The following is a 19,301-nucleotide window of genomic DNA, read 5'->3' on the forward strand; positions in this document are numbered from 1 at the left end:
CGTAAGATACAAGGTAATGGAGCCTTTTATACATTTTCTTGTTTCTTTAGAAATAAATAATGGACAAATGGAGTCTTTAAACGCCTCAGATGTAAAGTTAGTCGCTGTCAAAGTGACACCAAAAATGAATGGGAGTCAATGGAATGCTAACAGCAGGTGATGGACTGCTAATCAATGGCGGCCCCCGAGGAATCTTCAGTTTTTTCTGAAAGATTACCCCCCCCCCCCCCCCCCCCCCCCGATGTGTCCTGAACCTTCACGGTACAAACGTAACAGTTAGGTGCATACAGTCAGACAACGAATACAATCAGTCTCAGACGATCTACACTCCAATCCAGAAGGGGGCGAGCGCGGTAATGCAACACTGTTTGCTAGCCGCTACAACAGGAAAAGAACAGAAGAAGAGACAATATATGCACCAATCTAAAACAAGGGCCCTTTCCCAAATGACTGACTTGCGGTCTTTTGGACTTGGCTGCCGTATGCCCGATAAGTCCACAAGACCACAGGGTCTCCCAATTGTCATTTTAGGTTTCAGAAGGTGCTCGCTTGCCTTTGCAGTCGATATGCACCCTCGATGCAAAGTAAGTCACAGCTGAATTATGTCACGAAAGTGGGGACTCGTAGGAAGACCGTGAGTGTTTAGGGTGTCATTCGGGACAGGGCCAAGAGTTCATATTTCATGCAAGAGTTTGCAAGTAGCCTATATAAGCTGAGTTTAGATACATTTTTGTGACGCGTTCCACTAAATTCACGGAAAGGAAACTGGGATGGCAGAAAGCGTCATCCTGTTTGTCTTCTTTATTTTACAAAAGCACAATGCTTTGTTTTTATTGTGAGTGTACATAAATAAAAATAGACTATTTCGATGATGTCTTACTCTTATCTGTATGATTATAATTTATGCCATGACAGAGTATTTTAAGTGGTTTCTGCTGTTATAATGAGACAAAATCATTTGGCATTGTGCCGATTTGTGTCGTAAGTCTTACTACTGTCCAGTTATGAAATATGCGTGTCCTGGAAATGAGGAGTGGCAGGTGCCGCTCGTGGAAAAGTGAAGCAGTCTCAGAAGTGGATGATACTTTTTCTCCTTCATGGGAAGAAATAATTTTCCGTGATTTCTTCCAAAAACAATAATGAACTTTGTGCTTCCATCATTTCAGTGCTTCCATCATTTTCACACGCATAATGAACTCTCACACGTAAAGAAAACATGTTTTATGTAACAGTTTTCAATAAATGTTGTACTTTTATAACAAAAGAGATGGTTTTCAGTTTTTCAGCTGATTGTGACCAAATACCAAATACGCTTTTGCAAGAGTGCATTCTGTTTACTGCTACGGTTAAAGGAGGGGGGGTGAAATGCTCATTTTCACTCAATCTCCTGTTAATCTTGAGTACCTATAGAGTAATATTGCATCCTTCATATCTCCAAAAAGTCTTTTGTTTTATTATATTTTTAATTGAAAGATTGACTGTACCGAGTCTTTCCGGAAAAAAACGAGCGGCTGGGGGCGGGCCGTGTGGGCGGAGCTAAAGCTGTGCTAACGCGCCGAGCTAACAACACACAGAGACATTTGTTCAACAGTTTTACTCACCGTTCCAACGCACGACCGCGAACCTTTATCATTGTGACTGCTCGATCCTTAAGCATTAGACGATCTGGGCTTTGTTTATAAAACAATCATCGTCGAAATGCAGGGAACAACAGTCTATCACAACTCCGTTTATGCTCAGGAAAACAAACTCCATCCACTGGTGCCTTAACGCTGGGTTCTTTGGGAATCTGTGCAGGGTTGTCTTGCCCTGGCAACCAAAAACACACTTCTTTGGTGACATTGACTTCCCAAAAGCCGGGCAGGGCGCTTTGATGGCGAACTGCTTTCACTCTCTTGCTCTGTTTTACGAGTGCGTGTGCGCCCGCGATCTTACCGGAGAAGTGCCCTTAGGACCCATATAAGGAAATTCCGCCCTCTCTTACGTCAGACAGAGCCATACTCGAAAAAAACTTTCCGAAACTTGTGACAAACCGGAAGGACAATTTTTGGAACAAAAATACTCCTTCAAACGTACAACTTAACTTTTGAAACTTTGACCATGTTTAGCATGGGAATCCAACTCTTTAACAGTGTAAAAAACTCAGTATGCATGAAACAGTAATTCACCCCCCCTTTAAAGGGTTTGATACACTAAAGGAGCTTGTACTGTAATTTGCACTACTGCCTGATAAAAAAGTAAATGAAAAGAAACCTTGCATTGGGGATTTATTGCTTTTTCCTGTTGAACTGTACCCGGATAATATAATATAATATATATATATAATATATAATATAATATGAATATAATTTCATTATTTAATATTATGTATTTGTATTATTATTCATTATTACTATTCATAATCAGTTGTATTATCTTATGCAGTTTAAAATGCACGAGTTAGACTTTAGATTTCATGGACTCGTGTTTAAGGAACATATTTTAGTAGAGACCTGTGTGCCCCCTCCAACTGATCCTGCTTTTTGGCCATCACAGGTTTTAGACGCGGATTGTGTTGAAATAGTATGAGGAGGCCCATTTAAAGTCCCATCAGATTTTAATTTCCCAAAGGGACTAGATGGCAGGGCGTTTCATAGTAGCCTACAATTCAAAATGCTCTGAAATGGAGAGAAAATCCTGAGAAGTTGGCTTGTTTACTCGCAACAGAACAATGCTGTGTTCTGTTTTGCGTGTAAGCTTTTCAGTTTGAAAGCTATAAAGCTGACTGTAGAGGGCCACAGTGACTGGTCCAACATAAACAGTAGTTTGAGGAGTCATGAATGTAGCTCAGACCATGCCCAGTGCATGTTTAAATGGAGAGAACTGGACATGCGTTTACAGACAAATATGACAATAGACCACCAGGCACTGACATTGCTGGAGGCAGAAAAAAAGAAGGTGGCGAGATGTTCTCAGACCCTGGGGTCAATCAAAACCTCTTCAAATGTGTACAGTTGGTATGATCTTTGCAAGAAAAGGAATGTTTCAACTGATGCAAATGTACCATTTATATACCACTTATATACACTGAGAAATAGTTTCTTACAGTTTTTTTCAGTCGCTAACAAGCGTTTGTCCAGCCAGTGTTCACATTTTCAAAACTCTAAACACAATTAGCACAGCATCGGTCTTTTGTGGCCATACCATTCACACATTTCTTGTCGTTTTCACACAATATGCAGTCAGTGAACACATTTCCATAATGCTTAAATTTTCTTAACAGACAAGCTATACCTCCCAACAAAATTATGGATTGTTTTTGTAGTATTTACAAATGTTAACACACAACATCCCACAATAGCAAAAACAATATTCCAAACCTTAGATACAGTATGGACTGCATTTATTTACATGTATTTACCATTTACATGAAACTTTTACCATTTTTTCATGATTTTAGCAAAATGTGATTTTGATTGCTAGCAAAATGTGTTGCTTTTGAACAATGTCATGAAGAAACAAGCTTTTAGCTTTAAGCTAACAAGTAATGATGCTGAAAATTCAGCTTTGCATCACAGGAATAAATTACATTTTACACAATTTGTTACATGAGATACATATTTTTGAACAGAAATCAGTTATTTCAAATTGTACTAATATTTTACAATATGAAAGTTTATAAAAACCTCTGCTTCTGCAATGATATCAGTTCAAAAACAATATATCAGTGAGAGAGTCAAGGAGCTACAACGACAATATAGTGTAGCCTACTGTATATTCAATTCAATGTCCAGTTCTATAAGCTTTGCACTTTGCAAGTAGGTAACCACAGTACAGTATAGTATACAGTAATGACATGATTTACATAAACTTTGTTTTGAGAGTTATGGAATTGGAGGCCAACAGGCCCCTCATGAATTCATATAGGTTACATAGATGAGGCAGGATTCAATCTGGCCAAAAGGCGTCGACCTGGACGAAATGTAATGTGGAGGTGGAAGGTTTATGACCATCAGCCACATGAGCAGATGTCCCTCCTTGAAGCCTTGCTTGCTCCAAGGGTGGATCCGACATACCAAGCAGTTTTATCCCAGATGCATCGCCTTGGATGATATCAGATGTGATCTTGATGAAAACATGTGGCCTAACCCTGAAGATCGCAGCGATTAGATACAGTAATTTTTTTTTTTTTTTTTGCACTGGACACTGGAACGGAGAAATGAGTCAGTATTTATGGAGAGCGGGAATAGATTGCAGCTGCAGCGGGTAATTAGTGTAATAGATAGCAGCTGGAGCACTGTGCGTACAATGTATGACCTGGGTTCACGAGTTCACACTTACATACAATTAGAGGGGGTAAAGTTTAATGCGTATTTGGCGTGTTGTCCAGGGGGAGGGCTCCGAGCTCGGCCCGAACCCAGAGTACTCCCCCCGTATGTAAGTGTTTAGGACTAGAAGCGTGGAGAAGGGGTGGTGGGCGGACGCTGCAAAACTGTCAATAGATTGAGGTGAGACTGCTGAGTGTATATATACCTCTTACCATTGATTGCTGAGTTCTTTCCACTTGTGTTAATTATCTAAACGGGTTCCTCCCGAACTTTGTTAATAAAACCTCATTTTGTGAGCTTTTCCAACGATTGTTGCCAATGTTTTTTATCCCTTTTCTCCATCCAACTTGACTTTCACGCATTGCCTTGTATGTAAGCCAGGTAAACTGTGTGCTGAGTGGCATCGGTTGTAGAAGTACTGGTACGTCTGTTTGTTTGTTTTTTTACTTCATTCTGACTTGTTCGTATAGTCAATTGGACTTGATTGTAGGCTCTTTGGCAGCATCAGAACTGTTTGTTCTGATCTGGTGTCTGATTTTAAGTTGAGCTTGGCTCAATCCAGTGGCACTCATTGGTGTAGAATGAAAGCTCATAAGTGATATGACCTGGCTGTCTCCCTGCTGAAAAAACAAAGAGCTAAAACCAGTCTCAGCTGGTTTAAGCTGGTCTACCAGTCTGGCTAAGCTGATGTTCAACATGTTTTAGCTGGTATCCCAGCCATTCCAGCTAATACTAGCCTGGGTAAGCCTTCGGCAGGGTAAGCATCCGCTTTTCAATAGCAACAATTCTTTTGGTTGCACCATTAGCCAAGTCAAGTCATCTTCATTTATATAGCGCTTGTAGATTGTTCCAAAGCGGCTTTACATTGATAATAGGAAATTAAAGTAACAGAGATTGTTTTGGCTTTACAGCAGCTCTAGAATAAAGTTATTGTCCAGCTAAAGTTAGTTTTGATTGATTCACTTTCGTCGCAACGATCATTAGTTATTAACTTAGGGGCCTCTATATAGAATATATAGGATTAACAGGGTTTATTTCTCCTTCTCAGCAAGAATTAAGTGAGCGTCACAGCCCTCTGCAAATTCCTTTTTGGGGTCGTAAAAGGTCTTATCAGTCTTAATGTGTCCTGTAACAGGACATTGGGTTCTGCCAGTGTGTTAGCTTCATTTGGGATGTTAGTTTTGGGGGAAGTTTCATAGGCCTTTGGTGGGAGGTGAGTTTGCTGGATTATTCATCAAATATAATGAATAATTTGTGTCTGATTGGTCCAGATGCTACATAATGCATATTACGAGTTCAGTCTATAGGTATGCGTGTTTGAATATATGTGCGCAGCGCAGGTCCTTCCCTACAAACCAACCCTCAACAAACTACTTGTCTGGCCTTAAAATTTATATTAGCCTGTGGATAATGTGGATAAAGTATGAGTGAAATTGATGTCATTTTAAATTGCTCAAACTCAGTAGTGAACTGAGTAGCATTATCTTTCAAGTTCAAATGCTTTCCCCCACAGAACAAACATGTTTTCATTTGTGTAATTACTTGCTGGTTTGTAATGGCTTGCACATGTGCAATCTTAACATTGTAAGGATAATAGTTCACGACTATCAGGCATTTCTTGCCATCTAGTTGCAGAGATGTCTGCAGAGATTTTGCCATGGACAGCTAGGAAAGTATGTACCCAGCTCTCTCTTTTATGCGGGCTTATTGACTTGGCAAAACTCAGACGCTTTGCTGATGTGATCTTGATGGCTTGTATGAACCTGAAATAACATGTCTTGCCCTTGTGAACTTTTTTTGAGACAGAGTGTCGGCCACCACAAGATTTTTCCTGGCACATGCGCTGCTTTGAGATTAATGTTACCGCCAGCTATTCTACTTTGGAATTTTTTTTTAGTCTGTGTGATTCCACCCACTGCCAGTTTACCCAATAGTATTTCGACACCCCAGGTTGCTAGTTGCCGTAAAACATGGTGTATTGCAGCCATGGACCAACAAACTGGGTCAGAGATTGCAGATTATAACCGACCTAAAAAGCCTCTGCATCCATCTAATAAGCTTTATGACCAGAGGCATATTACATTTTTTTTCAATTGCTAACAAGCATTGTTCAATAATGAAACCACATTTTCAAAACTCTTCACACATTCAGCGACACACAAGTGTATTCAGACCACACTGTGAATAATTTTTCATTGCTTTCAGACAAAATGCATTCAATCACCACATTTTTCAAAATCCACAAACTGCAAAAAACTATATATTTGGAGGATATTTTTCATATGCTAACACACTGCTTTCAAAACTGATAAAAGCACATTCAAATCAGAATGATGGCAAATTTCAAACATTTCTGCAGTAATTATTTTGAAATATAGAAAATCTTAGCAGAAAATGAAATAATCATTCCAAGCTAATTGCAATTTCAGCTCAAAGCCAACCCATGTGTCCTGCTTTAGTCTCATTACCATGTTTTAGTAAAAGGGGATAGAACTGATTTTGTTTGGAAATATGGATCACATAAGACAGGTTGGTGGGGAAAGAGGAGTGGTACGAGGGAGAGTGTGTGGAGGACAAAGGAGAGGAAGACCACGAGCGGTGATATCTGATGAAATAAGGGCCACGGTTATTGACCATGTTGTGAACCATGTCTCACTTTGAGAGAGGCCGGTCTAATGGTGCAACCAAATCTGCAACGCTCAACAGTTGCGTAACATTTTCTGGCAAAACAACAGGTGCAATGATATTACAGTACATTTTATTTTATTTTACAGTACAGTACAGTAAATTTTGAAACCTATTACAATATAGTAATTCTTGTGTTTTAGGATCCAAAGGTTGCCTCAGAGAGGAGGGAGAGGCAGAATCTTTTCAGATGTGCAGGAAAATGTCCAGGTAAGATGTCTGTTCAGTAACCAAACAGGGTACATACACATGCAGTTATGCATAATGTAAATTACTGTAAAACTGTCTGTAATTTGGAGGGTAATGGAGATGGAAGCCAGCCGAACTCCACATACTTTTATCTTTGTGGATAAAGCTGGATTCAACTTGGCAAAAACATGACGCAATTGAAATGTGATTGGACAGAGAGCAACCGTAGATGTCCCAAGCCAGAGAGGAGCTAACATCACGATGTGTACAGCACTGTCCAGTGATGGTTTGTTGCTACACAAACCACTTGGCCTCTACAATACAGAGAGGCTTGTATCTTTTCCGAATGACCTGCATAATCAACTTGTGCCAGCAGAGGAGAGAAGGCGAGGGGCATCAAACTGCCCTACCTTCTTTGTTGTGTGGGATAATGTGGCATTCCACCACACTGTGCAGTCACAGACTGGTCCGCTGCACATCCCAGGACATCAGTATTATTCCTGCCTCCATACTCCCCCTTCTTAAACCCCATAGAGGAGTTTTTCTCTGCATGGAGGTGGAAGGTTTAAGACCATCATCCACATGACTAGATGACTGGAGGCAATGAATGCGGGGTGTGGAGACATTTCTCCTGAAGACTGCCAAGGTTGGATTAGACATTCCAGATGATACTTTCCAAGATGCATTGCCAGAAAAGACATCAGATGTGATGTTGATGAGAACTTGTGACCTAATGCAAGAGAGAAGGAGGACTAGAACCTTCACAGGACTTTACAATGAGTGTTGTTGATGTTGACTTTTTTTTTTTTTTTTTTTTTGCCCTGGAATTTCAGGATTTGTTTTTTCTTTTTTTTTTTCATCTATTTACAGTATTTTCACAAATAAAGTACTATATTCAAAGAAAACCAATTATTTCTGATTCATTCGTTACATACGTATGCTTTGGTACATTCGATAAATTAAAAATTCAATATTCTATAATGAAATACTGTTTATGTGAAAATTCATTCAATCTTTAAATATAAAAGTTCATAATTTATGTAATGCTCCCTGTTGCTAGTGTTTTTTAGGTCAGTGTGTTATGAGTGACATGCATGTTTTCTGAATGAGAATTTGTTGCCAGTGATTGGTGGAACAAGCTTATTTTGAGACATGTATGAAGTGTTTTGTCTGAGTGAGTTTTGGAGGTTAGATTAACTGTTTGGCCAAAATTAATGTTGGTAATGCAGACTGTATGAAGAGTTTTGAAAATGTGGTTTCAGTATTGAACAATACTTGTTAGCAGTTGAGGAAAAACTGTAAATGTGCAGTCTGTTGTCAATGCCTTAAACCATTTCACATGGTAAAATACAATTTGCAGATCTCACTTAGACTTTTCAGCAAAACTCTAAACACACTCAAAACACATTCTGCACTCTAATGCACATGCCATCCATACTGGTAAACACAAGTGGCAGCAATCAAATACAAATAGAGAACACATGTCATTGATTGAACACAACCACTAAAAACTGATTTAACCTGTTTCAAATGATGCCCAAAGACAAGAAGCACACTGATCACGTTCATTCCTTTGATTTTTGTCCCTGTTAGTATTGTATACTGTAGTGCATTGTAGGCTGTGTACTGTACATTGAACAAATTGTATGGCCCTGAACATTGTGCTTTCCATTTGTTAACAGCACTGACTGCTCAATAGATTGACTGGTTGCAGGTTCATATCAACGAAGAACAAGAATTACAGTATCACAGAGACAAAGGACAAGTTTGTGAGATGCAGGGTACAGTACTGTAAAAATAGGGGTACAAGGAGGAGGATGAACAAAAAAAAATTGCAAAGAGCAAAGCAGAGTAGTAATTTCTGATCAATTTTGAGCTACTATGATAGAACATGTTTTCGTTCATCAAAAGACTGTAGGATTGAAAATAATCCAAGATATTTGAAATGAACAAAGACATTTGTTTTACTGTTTCCACCCCCTCTTTCTACCAGAAGGACCATTTGGAGTTCCAAAAGGCACAGAGGTTTCTGATAGGCCTGTTACGTTCCCACTTTAGTCTAGGGGTTTCAAAGAGGGAGTAACAGATGTAACAAAAAGTAAATAAATAAACGTGAGAAATCTCCTTTCCATCTATCCCAGCTCTAATTCTTTTTCACCTATATCACCAAAAGGCTACACAACACACATTGATTTACAACTAGCAACAAAAGAATACTGAGAGAAAGTATGCTGAATGAGTTTCTTTTTAATAAAGGTTCAATCAATACATTTATAAAGCAAACAAAGATCAATAAACAGACAAACAAACTTAAATAACCATATTGTCAGGAGAGGGCCAGGCCAAAATAACAAACAAAACAAGGACTTTCTAAAGTTTAAACCGAGATAACTTGCCTAACAAAAATAAATGAGAAATTAAAGAGTTGTCTTACCTCTCTCCCTGACTAGAAATAAACAGGAAAAAAGTTAAGGAGTGGATACTCCAAACAAATTGGCACCCAACTCCCTACACGGTTTAAACTCACATAGTTTAAATGGTCGTTGGACTCAGACAACAAGTTTCACCAAAGAATATAAGTTCTCTTTTTAACAGCAATTCACACACAATAATGTCTGGGATAGCTGGAGAGGGATCCTGTCAATCTTCTTCTTCTTCTTTCCAATTTTACGGCGGTTGGCATCCAGCTTTTTGGTGCATTACCGCCCCCCTCTGCTCCGGAATATGGATCAGATAATAGATTTTATAATACAACTTTGTCCATTCTCTTTCCTACACTTACATAACACTCATTCCCTTCAAATAAACACTCACACACAAAACACACTTTAATTATCAATTAAATCCTATTGAAAAGTCCCGCCTCCCTTAAAAATAACATCAATATTCTACTCTGTGTCCCATTTACTGCGCTTAATAACCCTTTTAATGTAATCTCCTGCACCCCAATCTGCCTGAACTTATTCTTCATTACCTGCCTCTGCATTTCATATCTCTTACAACTCATAATTATATGCTCCACTGACTCCTCTTCTCGACAAACCTCACACAACCCTGTCTGGTGCTTCCCTATCAACTTTAGTGTTTTATTCAGTGAACAGTGTCCCAACCTTAACCTCGTCATCACAGACTCTTCTTTCCTATTCCCACTTCCCACCCTGTCCCCTTTAACATTTCTCTGAATTTGGTATAAATGCCTCCCTTTCTCCTCTCTATCCCACTTCTCTTGCCATCTTTTATTTATTTTCTCTCAAATTATGCTTTTAACCTCTGCTTTACTAACATTCATTCTTTACTAACTAACTCATTACCTGTAATGCCAACATGTGCTGGCACCCACATAAATTTAACCTGACATCCCATATGACTTAACCTTGTGTTTAATTGAAGTACTTAATACAGGATATCTTGCCGAGCTTTTGAATGGAATGACCTTAAACTTGCCAAGACTGATAAAGAATCAGAACATATTAAAACCTTTTCCTGTCTTACCCTTTCACCCATTGTAAAGCAATTAAAATTGCCACCATCTCTACTGTATATACCCCTAAATTATTAGATGTTTTTTTACTAATTTCTACTTCTTCCCCTGGAATTGCCACCCCAAACCCTGTTTCTTCTGTCTCTGTTTTTTTAGCACCATCTGTATAAATCTGCATAAATTCACTATAGTTCCCACTTACTCTATTGTTAAATATTCTTTTCAGATTAACTTCTTCCTTTTCTTTCCTTTTCTCCTCATGCACATACCAGTCTACCTCAGGCCATGTCATCTTCCAAGGGGCAATCTCTGGAAAAACTACCGTAGGACTTATTCTAAGATTAAATACTTCTAACTCTTTAGCTACATTATTTCCAATTCGACCAAAGTTTTCCTTTAACTTTCTTCCATTTTCCCAGCAATCCTGCAATACTGCTTTTGTAGGATGCGAGTCATTATGGCCCTGCAATCCAGCCCAGTAATTAGCCATCAGTTGAATCCTTCTTAGTTCCAGTGGCAGTTCTCCCATTTCCACTTGTATGGCAGGTACTGAAGAAGTTTTAAAAGCACCACAGCAAATTCTTAAAGCTTGATTCTGAATAACCTCCAACCTCATTTAAAGCGATTTAGCTGCAGACCCAACCACTATACTACCATAATCTAACACTGATCTTATCAGAGCCACATGTATACTTTTAAGCGATAAACGACTGGCACCCCACTCTCTTCCTGTCAAACATCTCATCACATTAATGACTTTCTTGCACTTATCTTCCATTTTCTTTATATGTTCTGCAAATGTCAACCTTGCATCTAAAATCACTCCCAAAAACTTAATGGAATTTACCCTCTCTAACTGTCTCCCATACATCATTAGCTTAATTTCTTCCTGAATTCTTTTCCTGGTAAAAAAGACTGTCTGAGTCTTTTCTATTGAAAACCTGAATCCCCATTCATAAGCCCATTCCACCACTTTATCTATTGCTTTCTGCACCTTCCTAATTGTATACTCTATATTTCTTCCTCTTTTCCACAATGCCCCGTCATCTGCAAACAATGATGTTCCAATGTCTTCTGAAACATTTACAAAGACATCATTTATCATTATAATAAATAACAAAGGACTTATCACACTTCCTTGAGGTGTCCCGTTCCCAACCTCATATTGGCTTGACTCTTCTGCCCCTATTCTTACTTGAATTTTCCTACCAAACAGAAAATCTTTTATCCAGTTAAACAAATTCCCACCTATCCCTATTTTATCCAACTTGATTAATAACCCCTCCTTCCACATCATATCATAGGCCTTTTCAATATCAAAGAATACTGCAACTACAGTCTCTTTATTTACTTGTGCCCTTCTTATTTCAGTCTCTGATCTTACTACTGAATCCATTGTGTTCCTTCCCTTCCTAAATCCACTCTGACAACTTACCAGTAATCCTCTTTTCTCTATTTCATATGAAAATCTCTCTGTTATCATCCTCTCCATTATCTTACACAAGTTAGATGTTAGAGCAATTGGTCTATAACTTATGGGTTTACTTGGATCTTTGCCAGGTTTCCTAATTGGAACCACTACTGCTTCTTTCCATGCACCTGGCAGTTTTCCCTCCTTCCATATCTTGTTAAATACCTCCAGTAACTTTAATAGTGATCTTTCCCCAAGGTGTTTTAACATTACATAACACACCTGATCCTTCCCTGGAGAAGTAGGCTTTGCTCTTTTGATCGCTCTAACCAATTCCGCCAGAGAAAAAGCCTCATCAATAATACTACCAGTCTCTTCCTTCCTATTTAACGCATGCATATTTTGATTTAAAGTTACTGACCTTCTCCTTCTCTCTTCTTCTGATAAATTTTCTGAACTGTGTATCTTTGTAAACGCCTTTGCCATTATTTCTGCCTTTTCCAGATTAGTGACACCTATCTCCTCCTCTAATATCAACACTGGGTACTCCCACTGTCTCCTATCTCCACCCATCCTCTTTATCATTGACCATACCTTACCCACAGGTGTTGATCTTCCAATTTCATCACAAAATTTACTCCAACTCGCCCTCTTTGCCTGTCGAATAGTTCTTCTCACTTCTGCCTGCGCTTTTTTATACTGAATTAGTGACTGCATGTTATGATCCCTCTTTACTTGTTTAAACGCTTTATTTCTTTTCCTCACTGCCTTTTGACACTCTTCATTCCACCAAGGCACCAATTTTCTATTACCTCTATTTTTCCCTTTAAGAATAGCTTCTTCCGCTGCCATTATGATTGCTGAAGTAACTTGGCTATTAATCTCCTCTATACTTCCAACTATATCAATCCTAGTCATTATTTCTTCACTCATCTTCTTGAATTTATCCCAGTCAGCTTTTTCAAATATCCACTTTGGGATCCTTTCTTCTACCCTTATTTCTTGTCTTCCACCTACTCTGCATATAACTGGGTAGTGATCACTACCCAGAGTATTTGTTTTCCAGACCTCCCATCTAGTATTTCCAGCCAGATTGTTAGACACTAATGTTAGGTCTAATGCAGATTCCATTCCTGTTACTAAATTTATCCTAGTTCCACTTCCATCATTCAGACTGACCAATTCTCTCTCGTCCATCAATTCTTCAATTATCTTACCATTTGCATCTGTTTGTACTCCCCCCCCCCCCCCCACAGGGCTATGAGCATTAAAATCTGCACACCAGACTACTTTTTGTCTATCCTGACCTTGAATACTTAATAAATGATCAATCATCATCCTTTTACATGGGTTATAATAGTTGATAACACTTATCCCCTCCCCTTTTTCCCACACCTCCACCGCTATATATTCCTGATCATCTCCCATTTCTATTAACCTATATGTCAATCCAAGCTTTATAAATGTGGCACACCCACCTCCTCCTCCATCAAACCTATCTTTCCTTAATACAGTATACCCATGTATTACAAAATCAAGATTTGGTTTCAGCCATGTTTCCTGTATACACATCACATCTGGTTTCTCTTCCAATTCATTTATGAAATGCTTAAATTCTTGACCATTAGCCATTAAGCTTCTAGCATTCCATTGTAAAAGAATTACCATTAAAATGATTAACCAACCCATGATGCCTCTTGACTTGACTGAATAGTCAGGTTCTCTCTCACTTCTTCCCATGTCAGCCCTACCAGTCCCAAATGATTAACTGCAGCTTTAACTATCAACTGGATTTTTTCATTTTTTGATTTCACTTCTGCAGTGCTATTTATCACCCCTGCTATGAATGTAACTAGATCTCTTTTTCCCACATACAATCTATCATTGGTTCTTTGATGTTGTACTTATTCTTCCATAACCACTGGCTCTCTCATTTCATCTACCCTCTCTTTTGACACTCTTACAGCTTCAGCATAGGATATCCTTTTCTCCACTATTATCTTTTGAATATTAGTCTCCCGTCTCATAATTTCACACCCTCCATATGCCACATTGTGGGCACCTCCACAACTGCAACACTTTGGTGGAACCCCTGTACCACACTTCCCATATTCATGGTCTCCTCCACATCTACAGTAGCACACCTTCTCTGCCTATTACAATTCTTTGCTGCGTGCCCAAATCTCTGGCAGTTAAAGCACCTCATTGGCTTTGGTACAAACATCCTGACTGGATAACTTATAAATCCCAAGAATACTTTCGTTGGAATATGTTCTCCTTCAAATTCTACTGACACCGTTTCACTATCTCTCATCACTCCTTCCTTTGCTGACTTCAATCTTTGTACATTAAGTACTTTCCCTCCTTTTATATTCCTTTTTAATTCTTCCATGCTAACACTCATTGGCACCCCCGTTATCACTCCTGTGCTTCCTCCTCCCATCCGAGCTCCTACCCTTCCTGTATTATCCACCTTGCATTTTCCGATCTCTTTAACTTTTAGCGCTTTTTCCATTTGCACTGCATCAGCACATCTCACCAATAAATTGCCATCATTTAGGACCTTTGCATATTCGATATCCCCTATCTTGTTTGCCAGAGTTGTTGTTAGCACTAGTGGTCTAACTTTCTTCATACTCCCCTGGTTCTTTTCATTAAATCTTATTATGACTACATACTTTTCCTCTCTTTCTTTTTGAACCATAACTTGCCCCTCTTCTTCACTTTCTGTGTCATTATCTTTCTCATTTCTTACTCTTTTATTCCCTTTGATTCTTTTATCATTCATCCGTCTCCTACCTTCTTCCTTTTCTTCATCCTCTCCTTCATTATACATATTATTCCAGCCACCTACCTCTGATCCATTCACGGAGCAGTCGTGCTCAACCGCCTTTTCGAAAATCCGGCTATAGATTCTCACTGACAGTTCAACTATGCGTGAGACTTTCCCTCCCTCCCTTCCTGGTTTGTTCATCCTGTCAATCACAGTCTCTTTGTGGTTTTATACAGGCTGCCATCAGATAAGCCACGCTCCTGCTAATTGGCATCAGCTGCGGACAATTTGGAGCGCTGCATAAGAAAGAGATAGAAAAAGAGAAAACAAAAAAAAAATCACCAGCACAATATAAACAAGACTACGTCACAGGACGTAACAGGCCTGTAGGCCAACATGTTTGTACTTTGGGGGTCGCTGAGTTGTCACACCTTTAGTACAATGGGGGAAGTGTAATTATCTGATCGGTCAGTTTTAATGTCTCACATCTGGGTTTTAGTCACATGGTCAGGAAAGGATAAAAGAAGCTCTGGCTCTCTTCTTCTCTGGATTCCTTTCTTGGGGCTTTCTCTCTTTACCTCCTCCTTCCTCTTCCTCTTACTCTCTCTCTCTCTCTCTCTCTCTCTCTCTTTTTTTTTGGTGTATTGTTTTCTGACTGCTTGATAGTGTATATAATTTTGATCACTTTGTCTATGATTTGAGAGCAGTGTTTGATTTTGAACACATGTAAAACTGTTGAGGTGAAAGTTTCATTTTGCGAGAGGAGTCAGAGGTTTTGTAAATAGTGCTTGAAGATGGGGTTTTGTGTTTAATGTTTTCAGAAAATGGAGTAAGGTTTCAGAAATTGTGTTTTAGCAATTGAAAAAAACTGTAATCTCCAACGCTGGACAGACAAGGTTGACGTCAGAAACCAACATCAGTCGTGTCTGACGTCAACCCGACTTTCATTTCCAACCAAAATCCAACGTCTGTCCGACTTGTCCTGTACTTTACTTGAGTATTATTAATTCTTGAAACTTTTCACTACATTTGAAAGACAAATCTCGTACTTTTTACTCCACACCAATCAGAGGTAGACAGTAACAAAGTACATCTACTGTACTTAAGTACACTTTTTGAGTATCTGTACTGTACTTGAGTATTATTTTTTCCGAAACTTTTTACTTAACTTCACCACATTTAGCCTAAAAGACAAATATCATACTTTTTACTCCACTACATTTTTGTCAAGTTTCCTGAGTGGAAAGTAGTAACATCAGTCAGGGGATGATTTTGGTTGCTGAGTGTTGGATTTTGGTTGGAAATGAAACGTTTGAACCCGACGTCAGAATGATGTCAGAACGACGCAGAACCCGACATCGGATTGACGTCAGTACCCAACGTCGGGTTCTGACATCGTCATTCTGACGGCAGGTTCAAACGTCAATCCGTCGGGTTCTGACGTCAACATTTTTCCATAAAACACATACACACGCAAAAGCTGGCGATAGCCAGTATACTGTATACATACACACACGTACGTACGTGCATACACACACACATAGTATATATATCAGTTTTTCTAAGAATAAGATGCCCATTTCCCTTGATGTGTCATGTGATTTAGGTGTAATTTAGGCAGTCTTGGTCCAAAACAGAAACAACATCTTGGATTCTGTCAAAGTAAGGCATTCTCACAGATGAAGAGGTAAAGGTAATTAAGACAGGACCACTTTGGCAAGTTACTTTGAGATTATTAAAACACAATTTATCTTTGTCGGTATGGTTCCTTATGGGGGTTCTTGCTCCATAATTAATGAACCTACAGAGCTTTAGCATAAACCCCCCATATAACCATCAGCTTGAGTGATATACAGACGATTAAGACACTTTAGTAATGTCTTTAAAAGCAAAACAGTATTAACAAGTAGACGTGGCAGTAAATCCCGGGACGTCTAAACTGTAGCTTGACTATGAGGATGAGTGTCTCTCAGCAATTATGTCCATGACAGCCAGGACTTGAAAGCCTTGGTAATCTGAAACAAAAGAAGATGACAGCCAGAAGGTGGACAGTAATATGCGTGATACCAGTATATGGAATATAAAACAATGTTTCCATGTTTCTTCTTTGCATTGTAAGAACTGATTTCCCTGCTTAGACAAAACTCACCCTGCAATAAAGCCATAAAACACACCCTGTCCAAACTTTTCTCTTTCCTTATCTGTGCATCTCCCTCCCTAACCAGGAATGACCCCCATACAGTGCTGATTCAGTGTTTTCCTGTTGGCAAACACTCACACACCACTGTATCCCTCTGCCAGGAATACATTGCTTACTTTTAGAGTCATCTTTGAGTAAATGATGTCATGTATTTATTATTTCTGAATTGGCTTTTAATCATTTACTTGTGTAATTGGCATGATACATTTTTACCTGACAAATAAATGTTACATCTTGAGTTATTCTGAAGTTTTCTGAATCATTATTTGAGTAGATTATGAGGAAGCTGGTGCTGCCGCAGCTCTATGCCCAGGATGGGTCAAACTAAAGGCACATATGAACGGAGCAGTAGGCACGTCATCTGAAGACCTTTTGATTTCTGTCTATCACTGACTTGTACGGAAATGGCTAAATAAACTACACTTTTTTTGTGTACGTGAGCAGTAGGCAACCGACTTAAGAGGTATTAGCAAACCCTGCACCCTCTGACCAAGATCAGACTGGCGAGGCTGTGTCCGTGAGATCCACGTAAACCCGGGGCGTGTGACTCTGTGTGGCATTGGGTCCCTTAATGAATGAATAATTTAAAGTATGGGATACTCAGAATAATCAAAGATCTAAATTAATTCATAATCAATATTTATGACTATTTTCTAATAAGAAACACAATCTAAATTTGATTATCATTTGAAATTGGAGTCAGATTAAGCGTGGAGCTAAAGTAATATTGAAACTTAATTCCAATAAATTAAGTGAACTTCGCTGGAGCGCTGAAAAGACGTACATGCATTCTCCCTTCGCCCAGGCCGTTGGATTCCGTCGTTGGGCCAATGGGTGCTCTTTACAGCATGTTACCTCACAAAGAAGACATAATCCAGCAACTGGAAAAAATCATGTTTGCCTGGTCAGCTATAGAGGATGTGTACTGAATTAACAATTTCCTTTACTGCAAGAATTTCCTTTAAAGCAAAGAAATTGATAAGCGATTTATAAGTTAATATTGGCAACATAATTTGATTGAACATGATGCAGTACTTCAGTATAAGTACCAACTTAAGTAAAAAGATTCAAGTGAAACTTATGGTTAAAGTGTGGTTTAAAAAATGTGGTTACAGTTTTCCCTTGGGTTGAACTTGACCTGACCTTGCCCTAGCCGTGACCTTGTGTAATTGTATAATAGGATAATTGGATAATACGTATATGACCTTGTGAGTATAAGGGGATGTATTGTTTAATATTTGAACTTTGATATAATGGCAGTGATAAGGGTTATGTTTGAGCTCTGACAACAGGATGTGTGTGATATACTAATGGAAGTGATGAGGGTTATTTTTAAGCTCTGATATCAGGATGTGCGTGATATACTAATGGAAGTGATGAGGGTTATTTTTCAGCTCTGATATCAGGATGTGTGTCACAAGCCTCAACATCGCACTCCCTCCCACCCTCCACGTTACAGAGCACTGTGGGATTGCTGAGGACAGTGGAAGTGATGAAAAGAGGTTTTCTAATAATGATCAGACTAACTAAAGTCGAAAAACATTCTGTTCTTTAAAAGAATATAAATGAAATGGTTATAATATAAGATATATAATATAAAATAAATATCTTGCTAATTTAACTAAAGTTGAAAGACATTCTGTTCTTTAAAAGTTTATAAATGAAATGTTTATAATATAAATTTATAATAAAATAAATATCTTGCTAATTTAACTAAAGTTGAAAGACATTCTGTTCTTTAAAAGTGTATAAATGAAATGTTTATAAAATAAATATATAAAATATAATATAAAGTAAATATCTTGCTAATTTAACTAAAGTTGAAAAACATTCTATTCTTTAAAAGTATATAAATGAATTCCTTATAATATAAAATATATAATATAAAATCACAGAGTGGTTCTCTCTCACAGCACCGTCTGTCAGTCTCTGAGCTGACTAAGTAAGTATTACTTTTTTCCACACAAAAAAAGATATAGACAGAATAGGTTTTACTTTTGCTTGTAGTCAAAGCTGAAAGAAACATGATCTGACCACTGTATTTATCATCAAAAACAGCCCCTATCCAAGGAGAGGTTAACTCCTGAGATTTATTTTTGGTGTACTAAGAGAATCTGACAGACCAAACACAATAATTAGACAGCCATGCCTTCACATCAGACAAATAAGTAGGCTAGCTCCAGACCATTAGAATGCAGTGTCATCTGCATAGCAATGGAACGACAGACCATGCTTCCTAAAAATAGAACCCAATG

The sequence above is a fragment of the Scardinius erythrophthalmus genome (assembly GCF_964197995.2).
Source record: "Scardinius erythrophthalmus genome assembly, chromosome: 18".
Lineage (NCBI taxonomy): Eukaryota > Metazoa > Chordata > Actinopteri > Cypriniformes > Leuciscidae > Scardinius > Scardinius erythrophthalmus.